Here is a 22,335-nt window from a genome sequence, read left to right as displayed (position 1 = left end):
TTGGATTGAGGATTTCAATCAATAGTAGTTGAATTAGTGGAGTCTAGAGCTAGATTATATAGATGAAAGCCACAATGATGGGAAACTTAAAAATGGGGAAAAATAGAAAAGTTATTTGAGTCCTCTATAAATTTGGTAAGTCTAAGAATAAACATTGTGGCTGACTATTTAATATATAGTCATGGGTGGCTCAATGACGAGGATATCTTCTGAGAAATGTGTCCTTAGGCCATTTCACCTTAGTGTGAACATCATAGAGTGTACTCACATAAATCTAGATGGTGTAGTCTGCTATGCACCTATGCTGTACTGTAAAGCCTATGGCTGCTAGCCCCCATCATCACAAGCATGGGAGTGATGTGTTGCAATATGATGTTATGACAGCTAGGACGTCACTAAGTGATAGAAAATTTTCAGCATCATTATAATCTTATGGAACCACCTTAGTATATGTGGTCTGTTACTGACTGAAATGTCATTAAGCAGAGCATGACCATATAAGAGTTAGCACTGTCAAAGGTGATAATATAGTACGAGATATGGCCATATGTCGATTGCTGAAGATCATTAAAGATGAGTTGTATAGGAAGAGAAACCAAACCGAAACAAAACAAAAAAACAACTGTGTGCTGCGTGGGTGCTCCACATGCTTGGTAAACACAGTGAGACTATGGACGAGATTATTGGCAGAGAAGAAAGTAGTAAATCATACACCCAGTTCTTTGTGGTTTGTGCAGGATTGATTTGGAATGTTGGTGTAAGAATAAGGAAGAAAGGTAAGTAATGGATAGGAGATGGCTGCCACTTTTCTGGTTTGGAAGTGGCTTTGGTAATCAAAGCAAATTACGACCAGACATCTGTTTTGCAGGGCATATGGGGATTCTGAGAATGGAAAATTCTCCCTCTGTGGACTGCACTTGTTGAGATACAAATCTGTATAAGACCAAGTCAAAATAAGGACTCTATGGAGAGAAGTGTAAATGGAGAAGAGGTGGTTGTTGCTTTTCAGGAAAGGAAGATTCTATCAGTGACAGGAAAATGATTCCAGGGTCAAAAAACTTAGAATCTAGATAAAAGAAAAATGAAGGAGAAATGTGTCCAGGGTCCAGGACATAGCAGATGCTGAATCTGGCATCTTTTATTTTTATGCGACCTACTATGGGAAGTGGTATTTGACCATGTATTTTAGATCCCTCCTGGTATTCCCCTGTTTTCTTTATTTTCCAAGTAGGCTAGCAGTTCTTAATCTCATTACTTTAATAATCTGATTACCATAATAATCTGATGAAGACTGTGGGTACTCTCCCTAACTACATAAAAATAGGCATTTCATATGTAAAACATTGAATGCAATTTTTATAGATGCCTGGAGTATATCTTTGCCCCAAACCTCTGCCTAAATTTATGTTCTAGCCTATTAACCTTTTTAGGCCTGTATCATTCGTTTACGTTTCCCAAGTGTGCAGCATAGCGTCTGCATATTATGTGGTTCTATTAATGTTTTATTCACAAACTGAGCTGCAAATCAGTATTGCCAGCCAAGCCCTGTGCTAGAACCAGATTTCTCATTTCCACAAGTAAGTGATAATACATTTGTCTTATTGAGGTAATTTTATACTTGTATTTTTATGTGAGATATGTCTACATAATTTTATTTATGAGGTAAATATATGTGAAGGTTGATCTTACGAGCTGGTTACTTTACACTCTTAAAAATGACAGAGATCTTGATGCCTTTGCCCCAGCACAGCAACATGACCTTCCCCAAAGCTTTCCTCCCTATTTGGGGGGTTCATTGATTTCCTTTTCATTTCTGCAGGCACTTGGTTTTGCCTTCAATATTTCCCATCTCCAGCTGTTACTTTCCCAGCTACTTTGATATGCTTTTCATTTTATATGGGCAAGGCTTTGAAAAATGTTACCTTTCTTAGGAGTATAATCCAATGTGGACACCTTTGAGTAAATTCTGTCTATCAACCCAAGGTGCTCCCCCACCAATTCCACTACTGTTTATTGTTTTATTGAATGAAGGTATCCATTACAATAGATAATAATCATTCTGAAAGTCAATTGATGCTTTAACACTTTGCAGTTTGCTTGTTTGGGATGAAGAGAGTACAAGTAATGATTCGTTGCTCGGAACTATATGTAAGGAACTATACTTCAAAAAGTTTGTGGGAAAATGAAATTAAGAGGTAATATGAATCTTTGCATGAACTTTTTGACTTCCCCTTGTATTAAGGGCCATAAAAATAATATAAAATTTTTAATATATCTCTTCTGTGCAATGTGATCACATAATTATTCATTTAAAATTGAAATGAAGAACTATTGCCATTTATTCCAAGTCGACATGTGTAAATCAAGATTCCCTCATCCAAACAAGATATATGTTCACCATTCCATTAAGACCCTTTTGTTTGATTTATTGTGGACATGTTCACAAATAGACATATATTTAGAGAACAGTATAATGAATCCATTTGCCCTTAGGGTTCAGTAACTATCAACCTGTGGCCAATTGTCATTCTTTTGTACACCCACAGTCTGACTGTGCCTCACCAGTATGTAAGAGCAAATCCTGTGCAGTATGTTGAGTCATGTCTTTAGGCAAACACTAATCCCTTTGAACCTACTCCCTGCTCTTTTTCCTCCATCCTGGCCCACTTTTAATGCCAGCTGTCTCTTTTTCTTTCAGTTCTGTGTTCTGACTGATTGACTCTGCCTGAAGACAGACAGCTGAAGATCAATGCTGTATACACCCAACTCAAAGGGAGCAGAAAGATCAGCAGTGACCCCGGCACCCCCATCTTTCACTCTTATCAATAGCTCCATCATGGTGGCTCCATAATAGCTGTGGGTGAGGCCCTGGCACCTGTGGGGATCATTCTTCTCCTGCTCTGGCTGAGTGTATTTCTGCTCCTATTCAGATGGTGCAAGAATGGCACTCTCAGCCTCTCACCCCCCAGAAGTGGTGATGCCTTCAAGGGTAACTGGCATTGGTAGAGGCATGAAGGCTCCAGGCTGACTGTCTTACAGACTGCACATTGGGGACCAGGGACACATTATCCACATGAAAGTTAAGAAGCATTTCTAAATATTTCTCTATATTCACCTACACAGACCAGGGTGCCTTTTGTTCAGAATGACTGCCACTATCACATTTATGTGGAAGGAGACCCAGAATCTGTGGTTGTTTTAGCATCTGTTCTGGGGGCTTTCAAGGAATGCTACAGATAAATGACCTTGTTTATGAAATCAAGTCCAAAAAGCTTTCTGCTACATTTGAACATCTAATGTATAAGATGGACAGCAAGGAGACAAAATGTTCGCTCATGAGATATGGATTAAGAGAAGGAAAAAAGCACAACAGTCAAAGCTTCAAGAGAGTGAAAATTCTACTCTGAAATGAAGCTATCAGCCCTATGAGGGCTGGTCGACCTACAAATGGATTATTGAAATGACAGTAGTGTTGGACAGTGAAAAATTCCTTTCTCAGGTGTGTAAAACTACGAACTTGATATTGTCCATGAAGTAAATATCCCTTATAAATCAGTGGAGCTAGACGTGTATTCATCTGCTATTGCAATCTAGAGTAACAGAAACTACATGGAAGGAGTTGGTATATTTTGTTGCTTTTCTTCATTTTGTAATTGGAAGAAAGGGAACCTTAATACCTGCCTTCATCATGATGCTGCACATTTTTCTGTGAGGTGCAAATTTACTAGATTTATCTGCATAGGCAATCTTGCAACTGTGTGTAATTACAAATCACATTGTGCAGTTAATACTTACATGTTCAACACATTTTATTTTGCAATAATTGTGTAACATGAAGTTGGCTATAATTCAGGTATTGCTCATGATACTGACACCTGTAAATGTACCAGGGAGAAGTGCATAATGTTCTCAGAAAGAGAGAAAACAGATTAATTCAGCAAATGCAGTTTTTACTTCTTCTGAACCACTGTATATAAAACCTATGTGCACTTGGGACAAAAACCAGAAGACATCTTTGTGCTAAAGCCGTGTGGGAATGGTGTGGTGGAAGGACAGAGTGTGACTGTGGATCCTTAAAACTGTGCACAGAAGGTCTGTGTTGTGACAAAGTGCACTCTGAAGCCTGGGCCTGCTTGTGCTTTTGGGCTTTGTTGCCAAGACTGCCAGTTCATGCCATCGGGCACAGTCTGTAGAGAAAAGGACAATGTGATCTTCCAGAGTGGTGTGATGGAATTTCCTGTAGCTGTCTGGCAGATGTGCATGTGTAGGTATCTGTTGAATGGGTGGTGGCTACTGCTATGAAAAGAGATGTCATATCTGTGATGATGAGTGTAAGCAAATTTTTGGCAAAAAGTCAGGAAAACATATGAGATTTGCTACAGAGAAATGAACACCCATGGCAACTGTATTGATCACTGTAATTTTAATGCTCCTACATATTTAAAATGTAATATCTTGGATATCCTTTGTGAGAGAGTTCAGTGTGCAAACATGACAAAAATTCCCCTTCTGAAAGATCATTCTACTGTGCATTGGGCTCACTCCAATGGTGTCACCTGCTGGAGTACCGACTATCATTTTGGGATGACCATACCTGATATAGGTGAAGTGAAAGGTGGCACAGAGTGTGGTGCAGAGCATGTGTGCATCCGCAGGCGGTGTGTTCCTATGTCACTTTGGAGCAGTTCTTGTTCACCTGAGACCTGCAATATGAGAGGGGTCTGCAACAATAAACATCACTGCCACTGCAGCTCTGAGTGGGACCCCCCGGACTGCCTGACAGCCGGCAGTGGAGGCAGTGTTGATAGTGGCCCACCCCCTCGGAGAAAAGTGAAGAAGAGGGAGATGACAGTACTTTGGATTCCAGTTGTGGTCTTGGGTTGCTATTTGTTACTTTTGCTTGGCTGGATGCCCAAAAATTCAAGTGAGGAAGAAGAGCAAAATGTTCAACCTTCACCTGATGAAAAAGTAAGGAATATTTACCTCAGAAGATAAATAAAAATATTCCAACTTAACCTAAGAAAAAGCAGGGAAAAAATTTACAATTTCAGAACATAAGCCCAATTCTTAATGAAATTTCTCCTGTATTAACTTTTAGTGTATTGGCAATAGAAATGTTATTGCATGTGTCAGAGACTTGTGACAAAAGCTCAGGGATTTATTATGTTTCAGGATCATGAACATGAGCCATTAAGTAAAGGTAATTCCCAGCATATTCCTACCTTTCATTATTGTAAGCAGTGTTAGTGGCTTATTTTCATGGAGTTAGTCTCTTTGTGTTTCCTGAGCAAAGGCACAGCTCATGGCTGGGGTGTGTGTGTTTTAATTTGCTGTCCCTCAACTCCAACCTCCTTCCCCTTTTTGCTCTGCTCTGTCACATGGGGAATGGGAATCTTCGCATTGCATTTCTTCTTTGTCAGTCCTCTCTGTGTGTTTCTGCCAATACTGGAGCTAGAGGGAGACTGGAGACCTAGAGAACGGTCTGAGTGCTGTTGATGTCACTGTGGCAGCTTGCACCTCAGTACCAGCTTGCACCTCGGCAGCAGCAGTAGCTTTCACTCTGCACATTATTACCCTATGTAGTTAGTAACTCCCGGAACTAACAGTACTGTCAGCCCAGAGATGCCAGCACAGCCACCAAGCAACTTACCCTCGCAGTTCTGAGTCCCAGGTCTTCGAGCCTCCACTTAATTCCAGAGGCTCCAGCACCACATTGGCTGTACCCTGTCCTCAGAGGTGGTCCTAGGACCATGGCACCTATTCCAAAGCTCTAGGTTAAAAAACCCCAACCTCTCCCCTTTGATCTCCAGTCCTAGTAGTGATAGCCACATCGTATCATTAGCTCTCGTGGTTATCTCGATGGTGAGGTTTCTCATTTTGTGACTGAACTATTGGAGTGATACAGTGCTTACCATAGTATAATGGAGAACAGAGGAAAGAGTCAGATATTAAAGCTTTTGAAGTTTTGACCCTACTGCACTTTTCCTGTATTGGGGAAATGTTTTAAACTTGGTAGAATTTCTTCAAAATCTGTAAAGAGAGAGCAGTAACACTTACCACTCAACTTCTTTGTAACTTTGATTATAATGTAGGATAAGAAAGATACAATTCTATGGAAAATCCTGATTAAAGTGTAAATTCCATATTTTAAGGGCTTCAGAGAGGTGTGGAAGCATGGAAGACTGGATGAACTAAAATTTCAGGCATGGAAACAATTTTGAAGTGAGGTGACTGTTCCAGCAAGTTTTTCGTCTGGAGCTGACACTGGGTGTGAATTGTGGATTAGGCTTTGCCCAGTCGGAGGACCTCTGCTGAGATCAGGAGAAACCAGCAGTCCTCTTAGTTACTACACAGGACTAGATTCATAAATTAGACATTTGGGGGCCTTAATTCATAATCATTTTTCCCCAAGTCACATTTTCTGAATTTGGGGGCTTTGTGGGATGCTGGTGAGCTAGTCTGAAATTTCTGAAAAGGCATGGCATCCTAAAATCATGGTATATTTTGGACATAAAACATAGTAAAAGGTGGCTTGACTCAAGCACATGTGCTGTCTTTCTGTTAGGATGCTTTTTGTTAAGACACATCTGATTTTTACCTTGCATGTGGCAAGAGGCTGGAGAACTGGGTTGTGATATAGATTAATCCTTACAATCTTTCAGAGCTGAGGAGATAGAGTCCCAGTTGAAAGTCTAACTGGTCCAGACCTGAGCAATGTAAGTGATGGAGTATTAGTCCAAGATTTACTAAAAACTCACTCACTTCTGGCCTAGTTTAATCCACAATGGATTTTGGTAATTGACTCCTCAGTTTATCGTTCTGAAAAGAAAATAGGGAGACATTTCTCATGGAGCCACCTGGAGTATCTCTCTCTCTCTTTTTTAATACACAGTTACCTGCATATGATAAAACATTCCCATACACACTAAAGTAAAAAAAAAAAAATGACCTAGTTTTAGAGAATAGAAGTAGGAATGAAACAAAAGAAGAAACCATAAGTGTCAAGATAATCCATACAGTGGAGCATGAGTGAGTGAAAAAAATGACTATGATTAAAACATTTTAAAATAGAAGAAATGTACAAAATATAAGAAAATAAATGTTGAAATCCATAGAGAATTGGAAATAAATGAATATTTTAAAGCTAAAAAATTACAATATAATATAAGAACTCAGTACATAGATTGAACAGTAGAGTGGATGGATTAGATTACAAAATTACATAACTGGAAGACAGGTCAATGCAAAAGTCCCCACACTGAAGCACACAGAACAAAAGCAGAAAAAAGAAGAGATGTGTGGAATACAAAAATTTCTAACATCCCTAATATTGGTGGCCCTGAGATAGCAAAATGAGAGAATAGAACAGAAGTAATATTCAAAGAGTTGTTTGTTGGTAATTTTTTTTTAAGCAAGGAAAGATTTCAATCTGCTGGTTCAGAGTGACTCATGTATTTCTCTGAGTTACTTTTAATTTTTATTTTTCTTGTTTATTTTCTTCAGATTGTTTCCTCTCTAATAAGATATCTTCAGTTTGCCTTATTGCTTCTGACAGTTCAAATCTTCTACTGACCTCCTTTATGAAGTTTTTCATTTTGGTAATTGTATTTTTCATTTGAAGATTTTCCATTTGGTTCTTTGACACAATTTCTATCTCTTTATTGATATTCAGAGTGGGCTTCCAGTCAAGAGAGCCGAGTAGACGGTTCCTAGCATCGCTCTCTCCCACAGATCAACCAATTTGCAACTATTAAAAAGCAAAAAAATGAGGCCCAAGAGCTCTACCAGAACAGACAGGAGCTACGTGCTGCAGGAATACCATCCCAGGCCAGTGCCTGCCGCATAGAGAGCCCAGAGAGTTGCCAGGCCCACATGCCCTGAGACAGCCATGCCAGAACAGGCAGGTGTCAGGGATGCCCAGCCTAGGCTAGTCCCCATTGCCCAGAATTGGCCATCCCTTCAGGATCCAGGCCAGCCCTCAGGGTGGAATGAGTGGACCATGACACTCCCAGACACAATGATTAAACACAAAAGGAATGATACCAGAAATATGAAAAATCAAGAAAGTACATCACCACCAAAGGAAAATAGTAACTCTCAAACTCTAGATCTTGTAGAACAGGAAGTCCTTGAAATTACTGACATGGAATTTCGAGCAACAATTCTAAGGAAACTAAATGAGATACAAGAACACTCAGTCAGACAACACAATGAAATTAAAAAAATATATACAGGACCTGAAAGAAGAAATGTACAAAGAAATCAATGCCCCAAAAAAGAATGTACCAGAACTTGTGGAGCTGAAGGATTCATTCAATGAAATAAAAAACACAACAAAGAGTCTAACCAGCAGACTTGAACAATCAGAAGAGAGAATTTCTGACCTTGAAGACAGACTGTATGAACTAACAGAGGCAGACCAGAAAAAAGAAAAAAGAATTTAAAAAACTGAAGAAAATCTAAGAGAGATAAGAGGCAATTTTAAGCACTCAAATATCTGAATCTTGGGTATTCCAGAAGGGAGAAAAAAGGAAAGGGCATTGAAAACATATTCATTGAAATAATAGCATAAAATTTCCCAGGTATAGGGAAAGTCACAGATCTTCAGATTCAGGAGGCCCAAAGATCCCCAAGCATATTTAACCCAAGAAGGTCATTTCCAAGTCATGCTATAGTCAAACTGGCAAAACTCAAAGACAAAGAGAGGATCTTAAAAGCTGCAAGAGAGAAGTGGCAAGTCACTCATAAGGGAGCCCCATCAGACTAACATGAGACTTTTCATCAGAAACTCTAAAAGCCAGAAAAGAATGGGATGATATATACAAAATAGTAAAGGACAAAAATTGCCAGCCAAGAATATTTTACTCAGTAAGGATAGCCTTCCAAAATGAAGGACAAATGGTATATTTCTCAGACAAATGAAGACTGCAGGACTTCACTATCACATGACCAGCCTTACAAGAAATTCTCATGGCAGTACTGGGTTTGATACCTGAAAAGCAAAAATCACTGACATGAATACTCAAGAAAGAAAAACCTACCAGTAAAACAAAAATACTGACAATAAAGAGAAAAAATAGTTTATTCTACCACCCCAAGATACCAATAAACATAGAAGACAAACAGAAAATCAGAAAGAAAGGAACAAGAGATACTTCACATATCTAAACAAAAATCAATAAAATGATTTTTAAAAAATAAAAATCAATAAAATAAAAGTAAATCAACACCTTTTAATAATAACTCTAAATGTAAAAGGATTAAATTCTCCACTCAAAAGACACAGACTGACTGACTGGATTAAAAAGATGTACCCAACAATATGCTGCCTTCAAGAGACTCACCTCACCTATAAAGACACACATACAGACTAAGACTGAAAGGATGGAAAAAGATATACTATGCAACTAGAAATGAAAAACGAGCTGGAGTAGCTAGTCTTATATCAGATAAAATAGACTGTAAACCAAAAACCATGAAAAGAGATAAAGAAGGCCACTATATAATGATAAAAGGAACTATACATCAAGAAGACATAACAATCATAAATATATATGCACCCAATGTTGGAGCAGTCAGATTTACAAAGCAAAAACTATTAGATCTAAAGAATGAGGTAAACTCTAACACCATAAGACCCAATCACCCCACTCTCAACATTGGACAGATCATCTAGGCAAAGAATCAACAGAGAAACACAAGATCTAAACAACACTTTAGACCAATTGGACTTGGCAGATAGCTACAGAACATTCCATCTGGCAACCTCAGAAAATTCATTCTTCTCATCAACAGATGGAACATACTCCAGGATAGACTGCATGTTAGTTCACAAAGCAAGTCTCAACAAATTTAAAAAAATGGAACTATTCCATGCATTTTTTCAGATCACTATGGATTAAAATTAGAAATCAATAACAAACAAAACTCTGGAAACTATACGAACACATATAAATTAAATAACATTCTACTTCATGACATATGGGTCCAAGAAGAAATTAAACAGGAAATCAAAAAAATTCTTGTAATTAGTAAAAATAATGACACATCATACCAAAACCTGTGATACTGCAAAAGCAATATTAAAGGGGAAATTTATCGCATTAAATGCTTACTTCAGAAGAATGGAAAGATGGCAAATAAACAACCTAACACATCACCTTAAAGAACTAGAAAAACAAGAACAATCCAAACTCAAAGTTAGTAGACGGAAAGAAATAATTAAGATCAGAGCAGAACTAAATGATAGAAACCTGAAGAATGATACAAAAGATCAATGAAACAAAAAGTTGGTTATTTGAAAATATAAATAAAATTGACAAACCTTTAGCAAGGATAACTAAGAAGAAAGAAGATCCAAATAACAAAAATTAGAAATGAAAAAGGTGATATTACAACTGATACCTCAGAAGTACTAGAAATCATTACAGACTACTATAAACAACTAAATGCCAACAAATTTGAAAATCTGGAGGAAATGGATAAATTTCTGGATGTATACAAATTACCAAAACTGAGCCAAGAAGATGTAGAAAATCTGAACAGACCAATAACAATAAAAGAGATTGAAGCTGTTATCAGAAGGCTTCCAACAAAGAAAAGCCCAGGACTGAATGGGTTCACTGCAGAGTTCTACCAAACCTTCAAAGAGGAATTGATACATATTCTCTGCAAACTATTCCAAAAGATTGAAACATAAGCCATTCTCCCAAACTCAATCTGTGAGGCAAACAACACCCTGATACCAACACCAGACAAAGATACATCAAAAATAGAAAACTACAGGCCGATATCCTTAATATAAAAATATGCAATAAAATACTAGCTAACAGAATACAGCAACACACACACACAATTATACACCATGATCAGTGGGGTTCATCCCAGGGACTCAAGGTTTGTTCAACATAAGCAAATCAATAAATGAGATACACCACATCAATAAAAGCAAAGACAAAAACCACATGATCATCTCTATTGATGCTGAAAAAGCATTTGACAAAATTCAACATTTGTTCATGATAAAGACTCTCTACAAGTTAGGCATAAATGGAAAGTATCTCAAAATAATTAAAGCACACTGTCAATATCATCCTGAGTGGGGAAAAGCTGAAAGATTTTCCCTTAAGAACAGGAACTAGACAAGGATGCCCACTCTCACCACTCCCATTCAACATAGTGTTAGAGGTCTAGCCATAGCAATCAGAGAAGAGAAGGAAATAAAGGGGATCCAGATTGGAAAAGATGAAGTCAAACTGTCCCTGTTTGCAGATGATATGATCCTATATATTGAACAACCAAAAGCCTCTACAAAAAAAACTCTTAAAGTTGAGAAATGATTTCAGCAAAGTTGCAGGATACAAAATCAACACACGAAAATCAGTAGCATTTCTATACTCCAGCAATGAACATGCAGAAAAAGAAATCAAGAAAGCCTGCCCATTTACAATAGCCACCAAAAAAATAAAATATTCAGGAATAAAGTTAACCAAGGATGTGAAAAATCTCTATGAAGAGAAATACAAACCACTGTTGAGAGAAATTAAAGAGGATACTAGAAGATGGAAAGATATTCCATGCTCTTCGATTGGAAGAATTAACATTGTGAAAATGTCCATACTACCCAAAGTGGTATACAAATTCAATGCAATCTAGATCAAAATTCCAATGACATTTTTCTCAGAAATGGAAAAAACTATCCAGACATTTATATGGAGTAACAAAAGACCATGCATAGCCAAAGCAATCCTGAGCCAAAAAAATAAAGCTGAAGGCATAACAGTACTTTACTTTAAACCATACTACAAAGCTATAATAACCAAAACAGCATGGTACTGGCATAAAAACAGGCACACAGATCAATGAAATAGAATAGAGAACCCAGAAATCAGCCCATACACCTACAGCCATCTGATCTTTGACAAAGGCACCAAATTTATACATTGGGGAAGAGACTGCCTCTTCAGTAAATGGTGCTGGGAAAACTGGATATTTATATGTAGGAGAATAAAACTAGACCTGTACCTCTCACCTGTACCAAAATCCACTCAAAAAGAATTAAAGAATTAAATATACATCATGAAACAATAAAACTACTTAAAGAAAACATAGGGGAAACACTCCAGGAAGTAGGATTGGGTACAGACTTCATGAACAGGGCTCCAAAAGCACAGTCAACTGAATAAAAAAATAAACAAATGGAATTATATCAAACTAAAAAGCTTCTGCACAGCAAAAGAAACAATCAACAGAGTGAAAAGACAACCAACAGATTGGGAGAAAATATTTGCAAAATATACATCTTACAAAGGGTTAATAGCCAGAATATACAAGGAACTAAAACAACTTTAAAGCATAAGCCAAATAACCCAATTTAAAATTGGGCAAAGGAACGGAATAGGCATTTCTCAAAGGAAGATATATGAATGGCCAACAGACACATGAAAAAGTGTTCAACATCACCCAGCTTTCGGGAAATGCAAATCAAAACTACTTTGAGATACCGTCTTACTTCAGTTAGGATGGCTAATATCCAAAAAACTGAGAATGATAAGTACTGGAGAGATTGCAGAGAAAAAGGAACTCTCATACACTGTTGGTAGGACTGCAAAATGGTGCAGGCTTTATGGAAAGTGGTATGGAGGTTCTTCAAACAATTGCAGATAGATCTACCATGTGACCCATCTCTTCCACTGCTGGGAATATACCCATAGGAATAGAAATCAACATGCTGAAGGGATACATGTACTCCTATGTTTATTGCAGCACTATTTACAATAGCCAAGAGTTGGAACAAGCCCAGATGTCCACCATCATATGAGTGGATAAGGAAACTGTGGTATATCTGCACAGTGGAATACTACTGTGCTATAAAAAGGAATGAAATGCTTCCATCCACAACTACATGAATGGACTTAGAGAAAATTATATTAAGTGAAACCAGTCAGGCACAGAAAGAGAAATACCACATATTCTCACTTATTTGTGGGAGCTAAAAATAAATAAATATAGAAAGAAATAAAGGGTTGAGGAGGGAACAAGACACAACAATCCCAACAATTCCTTGAATTTATTAAGACAAGTGAACAGATATGATGTAATGGGGTGATTACAGGGGGGAAAGAAGAACGGGTAAAGGGATGTGAAAGTCAACTATAATGTATACTGAGAGAACTACAAACCACTGTTGAGAGAAATTAAAGAGGATACTAGAAGATGGAAAGATATTCCATGCTCTTCGATTGGAAGAATTAACATTGTGAAAATGTCCATACTACCCAAAGTGGTATACAAATTCAATGCAATCCAGATTAAAATTCCAATGACATTTTTGAGAGGTTACAATAAAAAAAAAGTAAAAAAGTAAAAAAGAGGTTAAAATAAAAAAACTAAAAAGTAAAATAGTAAAAAAATAACTAAATGATAGATAAGACATTACAACTGATATTGCCAAAACACAAATTATTTTAAGAGACTGCTATGAGCAATTATACACGTAAATTCTTAACCTAGAAGAAATGGATAAGTTCCTAGAAATAAAAAAACCTAAACAGATCAAGAATGAGTAAGGAGATTGAATCAATAACCAAAAACCTCCCAACAAAATAAAAAGCCGAGGATTAGATGGCTTCATTGGTGAATTCTATTAAACATTTAAGAAGAACTAATAGCGATCCTTCACAAACTTTTCCAAAACAGATGAGAAAGAAACAATTACAAACTCATTTTACAACCATTATTATTCTTACATCAAAGCTTGTGAAGGACACCAGAAGAACATAAAATTATAAGCCAGTATCCCACAAGATTACAGATGCAAAAATCTTCAACAAAATCCTGGGAATCTAAATTCAATAGTACATTAAAAGGATCATTTACCATGATCGAGTGGGATTTATCCCAGGGATGCAAGAATGGTTCCAAATACACAAATCAACTAACACAATACACCATACTAACAGAATAAAGAATAAAAATTATAAGACCAAGGACAAAACAAGGATGCTCATTCTCATCCTTTCTATTCAAGATAGTACAGGAAGTCCTAGCTATATCAATTAGGCAAGAGAAAAAAAACAATTGGGAAGGAAAAAGTAAAAGTGAGGGCTGGCTGGTTAGCTCACTGGGTTAGAGCATGGTGTAATAACACCAAAGTCAAGTGTTCAGATCTCCATACTAGCCAGCCATCCAAAAAAAAAAAAATAATAATAATAATAAATAAATAAAATTTTTAAAAAAGGAAAGGAAGATAGAAAGAAAAAGTAAAAACATCTCTCTTTGCAAGTGGCCAGATCTTATATGTGAAAATCTCTAATGACTGTACCAAAACTGTTGAACTAATAAAAAAATTCAGTAAAGTTGCAAGATAAAAACCAACATATGTAAATTAGTAATGTTTCTATATGCTAACAACAAATTATCTGAAAAATAAATTTATAAGCAATCTCATTTACAATATTATTAAAAACTGCTTAGCAATAAATATAACCAAGGAGGTGAAAGATCTGTACACTGAAAACTATAAAACTTTTATAAAAAGAATTGAAGAAAACACAAGTAAATGGAAAGATATCCTGTTTTCATAAATTGGAAGAGTTAGTATTGTTAAAACATTCATACTTCTCAAATTAATCTACAAATTCAGTGCAATTTCTACCAAAATTCCAGTGGCATAATTCACAGAAATAGAAAAAAATATATACTCAAATTTGTGTGGAACTTCAAAACACTCCAAATAACCAAAGTAATCTTGAGAAAGGAAAACAAAGGGAGAAGCATCACACTTCCTTATTTCAAACTATATTACAAATCTGTAGTAATGAAAACAGTATGGTACTTGCATAAAAATAAGCTAATACACCAATGGAAATGAACTGAGAGCCCAGAAATAAATGCACATGTATATGGTCAACTAATCTTCAATAAAGGAGCCAAGAATACATAGTAGGGAAAGGATAGTCTCTTCAGTAAATGGTTTGGTAAAACTGTATATTCACATGCAAAAAAATAAAATTGGACTCTTACGTTACACCCTGCACAAAAATCAACTCAAAATGGATTAAAGACTTAAATATAAGATGTAAAAGTGTAAAACTCCTGGAAGAATATACAAGAAATAAATTCATTGACATTGGTCTTGGCAATGATTTTAGGATTTGACATTAAAAGCACTGGCAACAAAAGCAAAGATAAATAGGTGGAACCACATTAAACTAATATATTCTGAACAGCAAACAATCAACAAAAGGGAGAGGCAACCTAAAGAATGGGAGAAAATATTTGCAAACCAAATATCTGTTAAGGGGTTAATACCCTAAATATATAAGAAATTTAAACTCAATAACAAAACTCAAATAAACCAATTAAAAACATGGGCAAAGAACCTCAATAGATATACTTTTGAAGAAGATATAACAATGGCCAAAAGATTTATAAAAATGTCCTTAATATCACTGATCATCAGGAAAATATAAATCAAAAACACAATGAGATATCACCCCGTACCCATTAGGTTGGCTCTTAACCAAAAAGACAGGAGATGAGTATTAGTGGGCATGTGGAGAAAAGAAAACATTTGCACATTGTCGGTGGGAACGTAAATTGATACAGCCATTATCAGTATGGAGGAAACAGTATGGAGGTTCCTCAAAAAATTAAAAATAGAACTACCATGTGATCCAGTAATCACACTTCTGGTTATATATACAATGGAAATGGATTAAATATGTCAAAGATATATCTGCACTCCCATGTTCACTTGAAGTATTACTCACAGAAGCCAATATAAGGAAACAACCTAGGTGTCCCTCAATGAGTGAATGATTAAAGAAATTATTGAATATAGAGTTGGTCTTTGTATATACACAGGTTTAAATTCCACATATCCACTTATATAAAAATTTTAAAAATAAACTACAAATGTATTTTCTTTTTCTTATGATTTTCTTAATAACATGTTTTTTCTAGCTTACTTTAATGTCAGAATGCAGTATATAATACATGTAACATACAAAATATGTGTTAAGCAATTATGTTATTCTTAAGGCTTTTAGACACCAGTAGGCTATTAGTAATAAAGTATTTTGGGAGCCATAAGTTATTCATGGATTTTTAACTTCATGGGGATGCTGGTGCCCCTAACTCACACATTATTCAGGGTTCAAGTCATATACTTATATAAAGCACCATGTGTACTTCTTAAATATACACAATTTTTACTTCTCAATCATATTTCTATAAGGCTGAAACAAAAAAGAAATAACAAAGTATAATATTCTAAATGTAATCCTAAATCCCCCAAATACCAATCTTGTATTTAAATGAAAGCTCTCTCTACATCAGTAGAGGGTTTCTGCTTTAAGATTCATTTTTTAAAAAAATCTTGTGCTAAAGCAAACCATTTATATGCTGCCGTACATTTTCTATAGTATTCTATTTTTCCACATTTATCTTCTTTTTTGAGTTTATAATGTGTTTTCAGCCATGGAAAAAACTATCTCAAATTCTACTTATTGACTAAATTTGGCTTTTATAAAAGCCCCATGGGAAAAAAAATACTAATATAGTTCATAAATGGTGCAGAAACTACAGTCATTTTTTATTTGCTAAGCTATGTTTACACACTGGCAAAGGATTATGAGGAATTTTGTCTTAAAACTTGCTTTGTGGGTTTATCATTGCTAGCACAAAGAATTTTTCATGGATTCTTAATAAGTATAAATTGAAATAATGCCCTTTTCAAAACTTAACCTTACTGCATATCATTATTTATAAAAGAAATGACCCCCTTTAGAGTTAGGAGGAAAAAGGCAAAGCAGCAATTGAGATTATTCACTTTGCTACAATAAATTATATATCTGCTGAATCTCCAGACTCCAAAACTGCATTACTGTGGAAACAGAAGAGAGTTTTCAGCATTTTTTTATTTGAACTTTTCTCCCATTGAACTTATAAAATACATATGAAAATGTAATTCTTTTTTCATCTGATGAAAACTTTTTATGATTTTTTCATTAGATACATAAAACTTCGAAACTCTTTTTTTGATTCAAGGCAAAAGTACATGACCACTAAAACTTTCTATAAATAATGTTTTACTTTTTCTAAAAATTGAGGCAAGTCTTAAAATGAAAACATCACAACCCAAAATGTTCATCAAGGATACACTGTGTTAGGAATTGAGCATAGAAAGACAGCGAACATGGGCCCAGGTCTTTGAAGCGTACCATCTAGTAAAATGAGAAGTTATATAACAACAACAAAACCGCACACACACACACACACACACACACACACACACACACACACACACACACGTAATAATGCTTATATATAATATAATTTGGTGGATAAATGTATTATATTATGACTACTAATGTGCCAGGCATCTGCTTAAGCACTTTACATATATTAACTGATTTAATAATTAAAAAAACACTGCAGGATGGTTGCAATTATTATGATAATTCTTATTTTATATATAAGAATATTGAGGACAAAGATCAAAGAAATGGTAGAGATAGATCATGAATCCAGCCAATCTATCTCCTGGGTCAATGCTCTTATTTGCCATACTGTACTACCTCTCAGATCATATCATGTCCTATGAATGGCAAAGGTGGCATATAATGAGTGCAACGGAAATGCAGAGAAGTTACTGTAGGTTGAGGTGGATGGAAAGGATTTAAGAATAAAAAAGACCTGGGGCTAGGTCTTATGTAAAAAGGAGAAACCTATTTTAAGCAGGGAAAAATCCATGAACAAAAAAAGAAAATTCAGAATAAGTTTGTAAAACTCAGGGTTTGTGTGATGGTTAATTTTAGGTGTCACCTTGATTAGATTGAGGAATACATAGACAACTGGTAAAGCATCATTTTGGGGTATGCCCATGAGGGTGTTTTCAGAAGAGACTGCCTGAGTAGACTGGGTGGGAAAGATCTGCCCTCAGTATGGGCGGGCACCATCCAACTTGCTTGGAGCCCAGGGAGAACAGAAACAGAAAAAGGTGAACCTCTTGTTCTATTTCTGCATGAGCTGGGATACATTCTTCTTTCCTGTCCATGGACATTTGAACTTGAGACTCTTCAGCCTTTAGGTTCCAAGACTTACACCGGTTGCACCTCTGGCTCTAAGGCCTTTGACCTCAGACTGACAATCACACCATCGTCTTCCCCAGTTCTGAGGCTTCCAGACTGGGACTGAGCCATACCACCAGCATCCAGTTTGCAGATGGCCTGTCATGGGACTCCTCGGCCTTTATAATCATGTGAGACAATTCCCCTAATATATCCCCTGTCATATATTTATATGCATATCCTATTGGTTCTGTCTCTGGAGAACCCTGACTAATACAGATTTGGGTATCAGGAGTGGCTCTAGAGAAACAGAATCTTAAAGAATCTTTTGGTTTCAGGGCTTCAGACCCCAAAATGCTAATAGCTTGACTTCTAATAATAGAGCACTGGTAGTTCATAGGCATCAACTGTTTGAAAAATTTGCAAAATAAATCCATTTGATACTTTTAATTCACCACTTGTAAGAGGCAAGGGGTTTAGGGACTCCCTACATGACACCTCTGAGTATTTGTGGAAATCCAAGGAATATAATGACATTGGTTGGCTGCTCCTAGGACTTCTGCGCAAAGTGATGAAAGAAAAAGAAGAGCTCAAGTATTTGAATTCTTGATTCAAGTAACACATAGATCACCTGAAAGTTTCTAAGTGTGCTCTGGGTCAGAATCTTCTCTCCAGGTCTGAAATTGCTGAAAATCAAACATCAAACACAAGTGTTTATTATATCAGTGGCTGAACTGCAATGACAGTTGAGTTCTCAGCCTCTTGTGGTATCTATGGTTAAAGTGAGGACATTGGTTGGGAAAAAATATGGGATCCTGCAAGTTGGGATGGGAATGTGTGGGAAGACACTGATGAGGTTGAGGATATTGAACCCCTAAATCCCAAAGAGTCTTGTTTGCCAGAAATGAACTCCCTACCTCCATCCCCAGAGGCAATGGCCTTTCCACCTCTCTCTGAGGGTGTTAACTCTGCATTGACTATGGAAACAGTAATGGCTTCCCCTGAAGCACTTATCAAGCAAGACAATGTTGATTGTCTTCAGGATCCACCTCTACCACCTGTTTTTGATTCTAGAGCTATAACAAGACTTGAGGTCCAGCAGGCCCCTAAAGTTAAGGTATAAAGAGTGACCCATGAGGAGGTGTACTACATTCCAAAAGAACTACTTGAGTTTTCTAATTTATATAGACAGAAATCTGTATAACATGTATGGGAATGGACATTAAGAATATGAGATAACGGTAGAAGAAACATAAAGTAGAATCATGCCAAATTTATTGGTATGGGTCCCCCAAGCAGAGATTCTACATTTAATGTTGCAGCTTGGTGAATTAAGAAAGGTGCTAACAGTTTGGTTGGTTGGCTGAAATATGGATCAAGATATGGCCCACTGTGAGTGAGTTAGAGATGTCTGATCTCCCTTGGTTAGTTGGAGAGGAAGGGATTCAATGGCTTAGGGATATTGGAATGCTAAAATGTTTTTTTCATGTGAAACCTAGAGGCTCCAGAAGACATGCATTTCACCAAGGTCTTGAGAAATAGATTTGTGAGGTGAGCTCCAGCATCCCTGAAGAGCTCCGTTATTAGTCTTCTCTGCAGACTGTACCTGACAGTGGGAACTGCTGTCACTCAATAGGAAGACTTAAATGCAATGGAACTAATTGGATCCTGGGGTGGCAGGGGCCAACTGGCAGCACTCAACTGACAAAGGCAAGGTGGGTGAGTTACCATAATGGACAACAGAGGCAAAGCAATAATCAGAAGAGTCTGAATCACATAGATCTATGGCATTGGCTAGTTAACCGTGGTGTTCCTAGAAGTCAAACATATAAGAAGCCTACTAGATTCTTACTTGATTGGTGTAAGCAGAAAACTTCTAGGTCAAGTGAACAAAAGTCTAATTCAAATAATAAAAAACAAGGTGTCATGGCCTCTCAATTAATTTCCAGACTTGAGCCAGTTTACAGACCCAGAACCCTTTGAATTAGAAGGTGACCAAGTCCTCTTGAGGAAGGACCCTGGTACACTACTGAAACTTATACTATTAATCTTTCTCCAAACCTTCAGAGACTGACACCTAGAGAAAAATGTCTAGTGGATTAACATACATAAAATTACAATCCCTGAAGACAGATGGGAGAAAATGTACACATTAAAAATGTCTAAATTTGATGAAAATTATACACACGCTACTCCAAGAAACTCAACAACTCCCAGTCAGGGTTAACATAAAGAAAACTGCACCGGGCCAACCCCGTGGCTCACTCGGGAGAGTGCGGCACTGGGAGCGCCGAGGCCGCAGGTTTGGATCCTATATAGGGATCGCCAGTGCGCCCACTGGCTGAGCGCGGTGCTGAAGACACCAAGCTAAGGGTTACGATCCCCTTACCAGTCACAAAAGAAAAAAACCTTCACCAAGGCACATGATAATAAAATTCTGAAAATTATTGGCAAAGAGAACATTTTACAAGCAGCCATAGAATAAAATGTGCATGTATTTAAGGAAACAATGATAGTAATGCTCTCTGCCTTCTTATCAAAAATAATGTGAGAAAAAAGACAATGGAAAGATATCTTAAAAGTGTTGACAGAAAAATACTGTTAAGCTAGAATTATATAACTAGGAAAAATTGGATTTTCAAAAATGAAGGCAAATAAAGACTTTTCCAAACAAACAAAACCTGAGAGAGTTTATTATCAGCAGATATTCACTATGAGTTAAGTTAAAGAAAATTCTTCAGGAGAAAGTAAAATAATATCAGATGGAAGTCAGATCTCTGAAATGAAGAATGCCAGAAATAGAGAATGTGCTGGTAAATATAAAACTTTTTTTTTTTTTTACTAATTTCTTTATAAGATTAGTAGTTGTTCAAAGCAAAGATAATAATAATGAATTGAGGGATTAGCAACATATACAGAAGTAAAATAATTGTATTAGTCATGGTTCTCCAGAGAAATGAAGCTGGGGGAGGAGGGGGGAGGAGAAAGAGAGAGAGAGAGAGAGAATGAATAAGGAATTGGCTCATGCAATTACGGAAACTGACAAGTTCCAAGATCTACAGGGTGAGGCTGAAAGCTGGAGACCCAGGAGAGCTTTTCGTGTAGTTCCAACCTGAGTCAAAAGACTTGAGAAGCAGGAGAGTTGACAGTGTAGTCGCAACATGAAGGCTGACGGGCTTGAGAACCAGGAAGGGCTAATGTTTCAGCTCAATAGCAGGTAGAAGGGCTAATGTTTCAGCTCAATAGCAGGTAGAAAATTTATTTCTTATTTGGGGGAGTATCAGCCTTTAATTATATTCACATGTTTAACTGATTGCATAAGGCCCATCTACATTAATAAGAGCAGTTGCTTTACTTAGTCTAACAATTTAGATGTTAATCCCACACAAAAATACTTTCTCAGACAGGTCCAGAATAGTGTTTGACAAATGTTTGGGCACCCTGTGACTGGGCAAGTTCACACATAAGATTAGCCATCACAAGTCCACCCCTTGCCAACTTGGCAGCCATGGCATCTCCTTAAATCATACTTAATCTCCAAATAAAGACAATAACAAGGGCATAATATTGCCTAATATGATGTGTTTCCTGTAACCAAAAATGTTCCTTCCCCAGAAGTGGAGAAAAGTCCTCAAATGAAATTTATTCTTCTTCTTGATGTCTCATAAGTTAAGTACTATGATATAAAGTCAATGCATCTTATGTTACATGAAAGATGGTAATGGAGAAAAGAAAATATTTTATACACACATAAGTATAACTATGACAAAATAAAAAGGAAAAACTCATGCCAACTACAATCCTTATTTCTGTAACTGGTTACATAGTCATAACTGGTATTTTATAACTACCTTCTTCCACTGACCATTTTATATTCCTTTTGCCTTCAGCAAATACCTCAGCTGGTTATAGTTCTCTATTAATGGATATGAAAAAAAAAAAGAATTTGACAAATCAACAGCTGAAAACTAGATACCAGGAGATATATTAACTTGCTCAAGCAATAAAACCACATCTGGTATAGCAGCTGCAATTGAAGTCATCATCTTAATTAACACAGAATATAATCCACTTTTATTCTCTCTTCTGCACAGGCCAGATAGGCTTGTCGAGTGGAAATGTGGTGGGAATCACCACCTCTGCATCTTTCGAGTCTAAAGTGGCTCTAATCTCTGCAATCCCACCAGAAATGTGGTATTACTTTTGGTTTACTATTTTTCGAGGTAGAGGCAGTTCTAGCGGCTTCCACTTGGCCATTCTT

At 36.6% G+C, this 22,335-nt stretch overlaps 1 pseudogene; it reads left to right on the top strand.

The window, feature by feature from the left end:
• Positions 1–670: 670 nt before the first annotated feature.
• LOC134361725 (disintegrin and metalloproteinase domain-containing protein 25-like) lies at positions 671–19,197 on the top strand (annotated as a pseudogene).
• The last annotated feature ends 3,138 nt before the right edge of the window (positions 19,198–22,335 follow it).

This window comes from Cynocephalus volans, chromosome 13, assembly GCF_027409185.1.
Source record: "Cynocephalus volans isolate mCynVol1 chromosome 13, mCynVol1.pri, whole genome shotgun sequence".
Classification (NCBI taxonomy): domain Eukaryota; kingdom Metazoa; phylum Chordata; class Mammalia; order Dermoptera; family Cynocephalidae; genus Cynocephalus; species Cynocephalus volans.
Note: the sequence above shows the minus strand (reverse complement) of the source record. Positions and strands in the feature narration are given on the sequence as shown.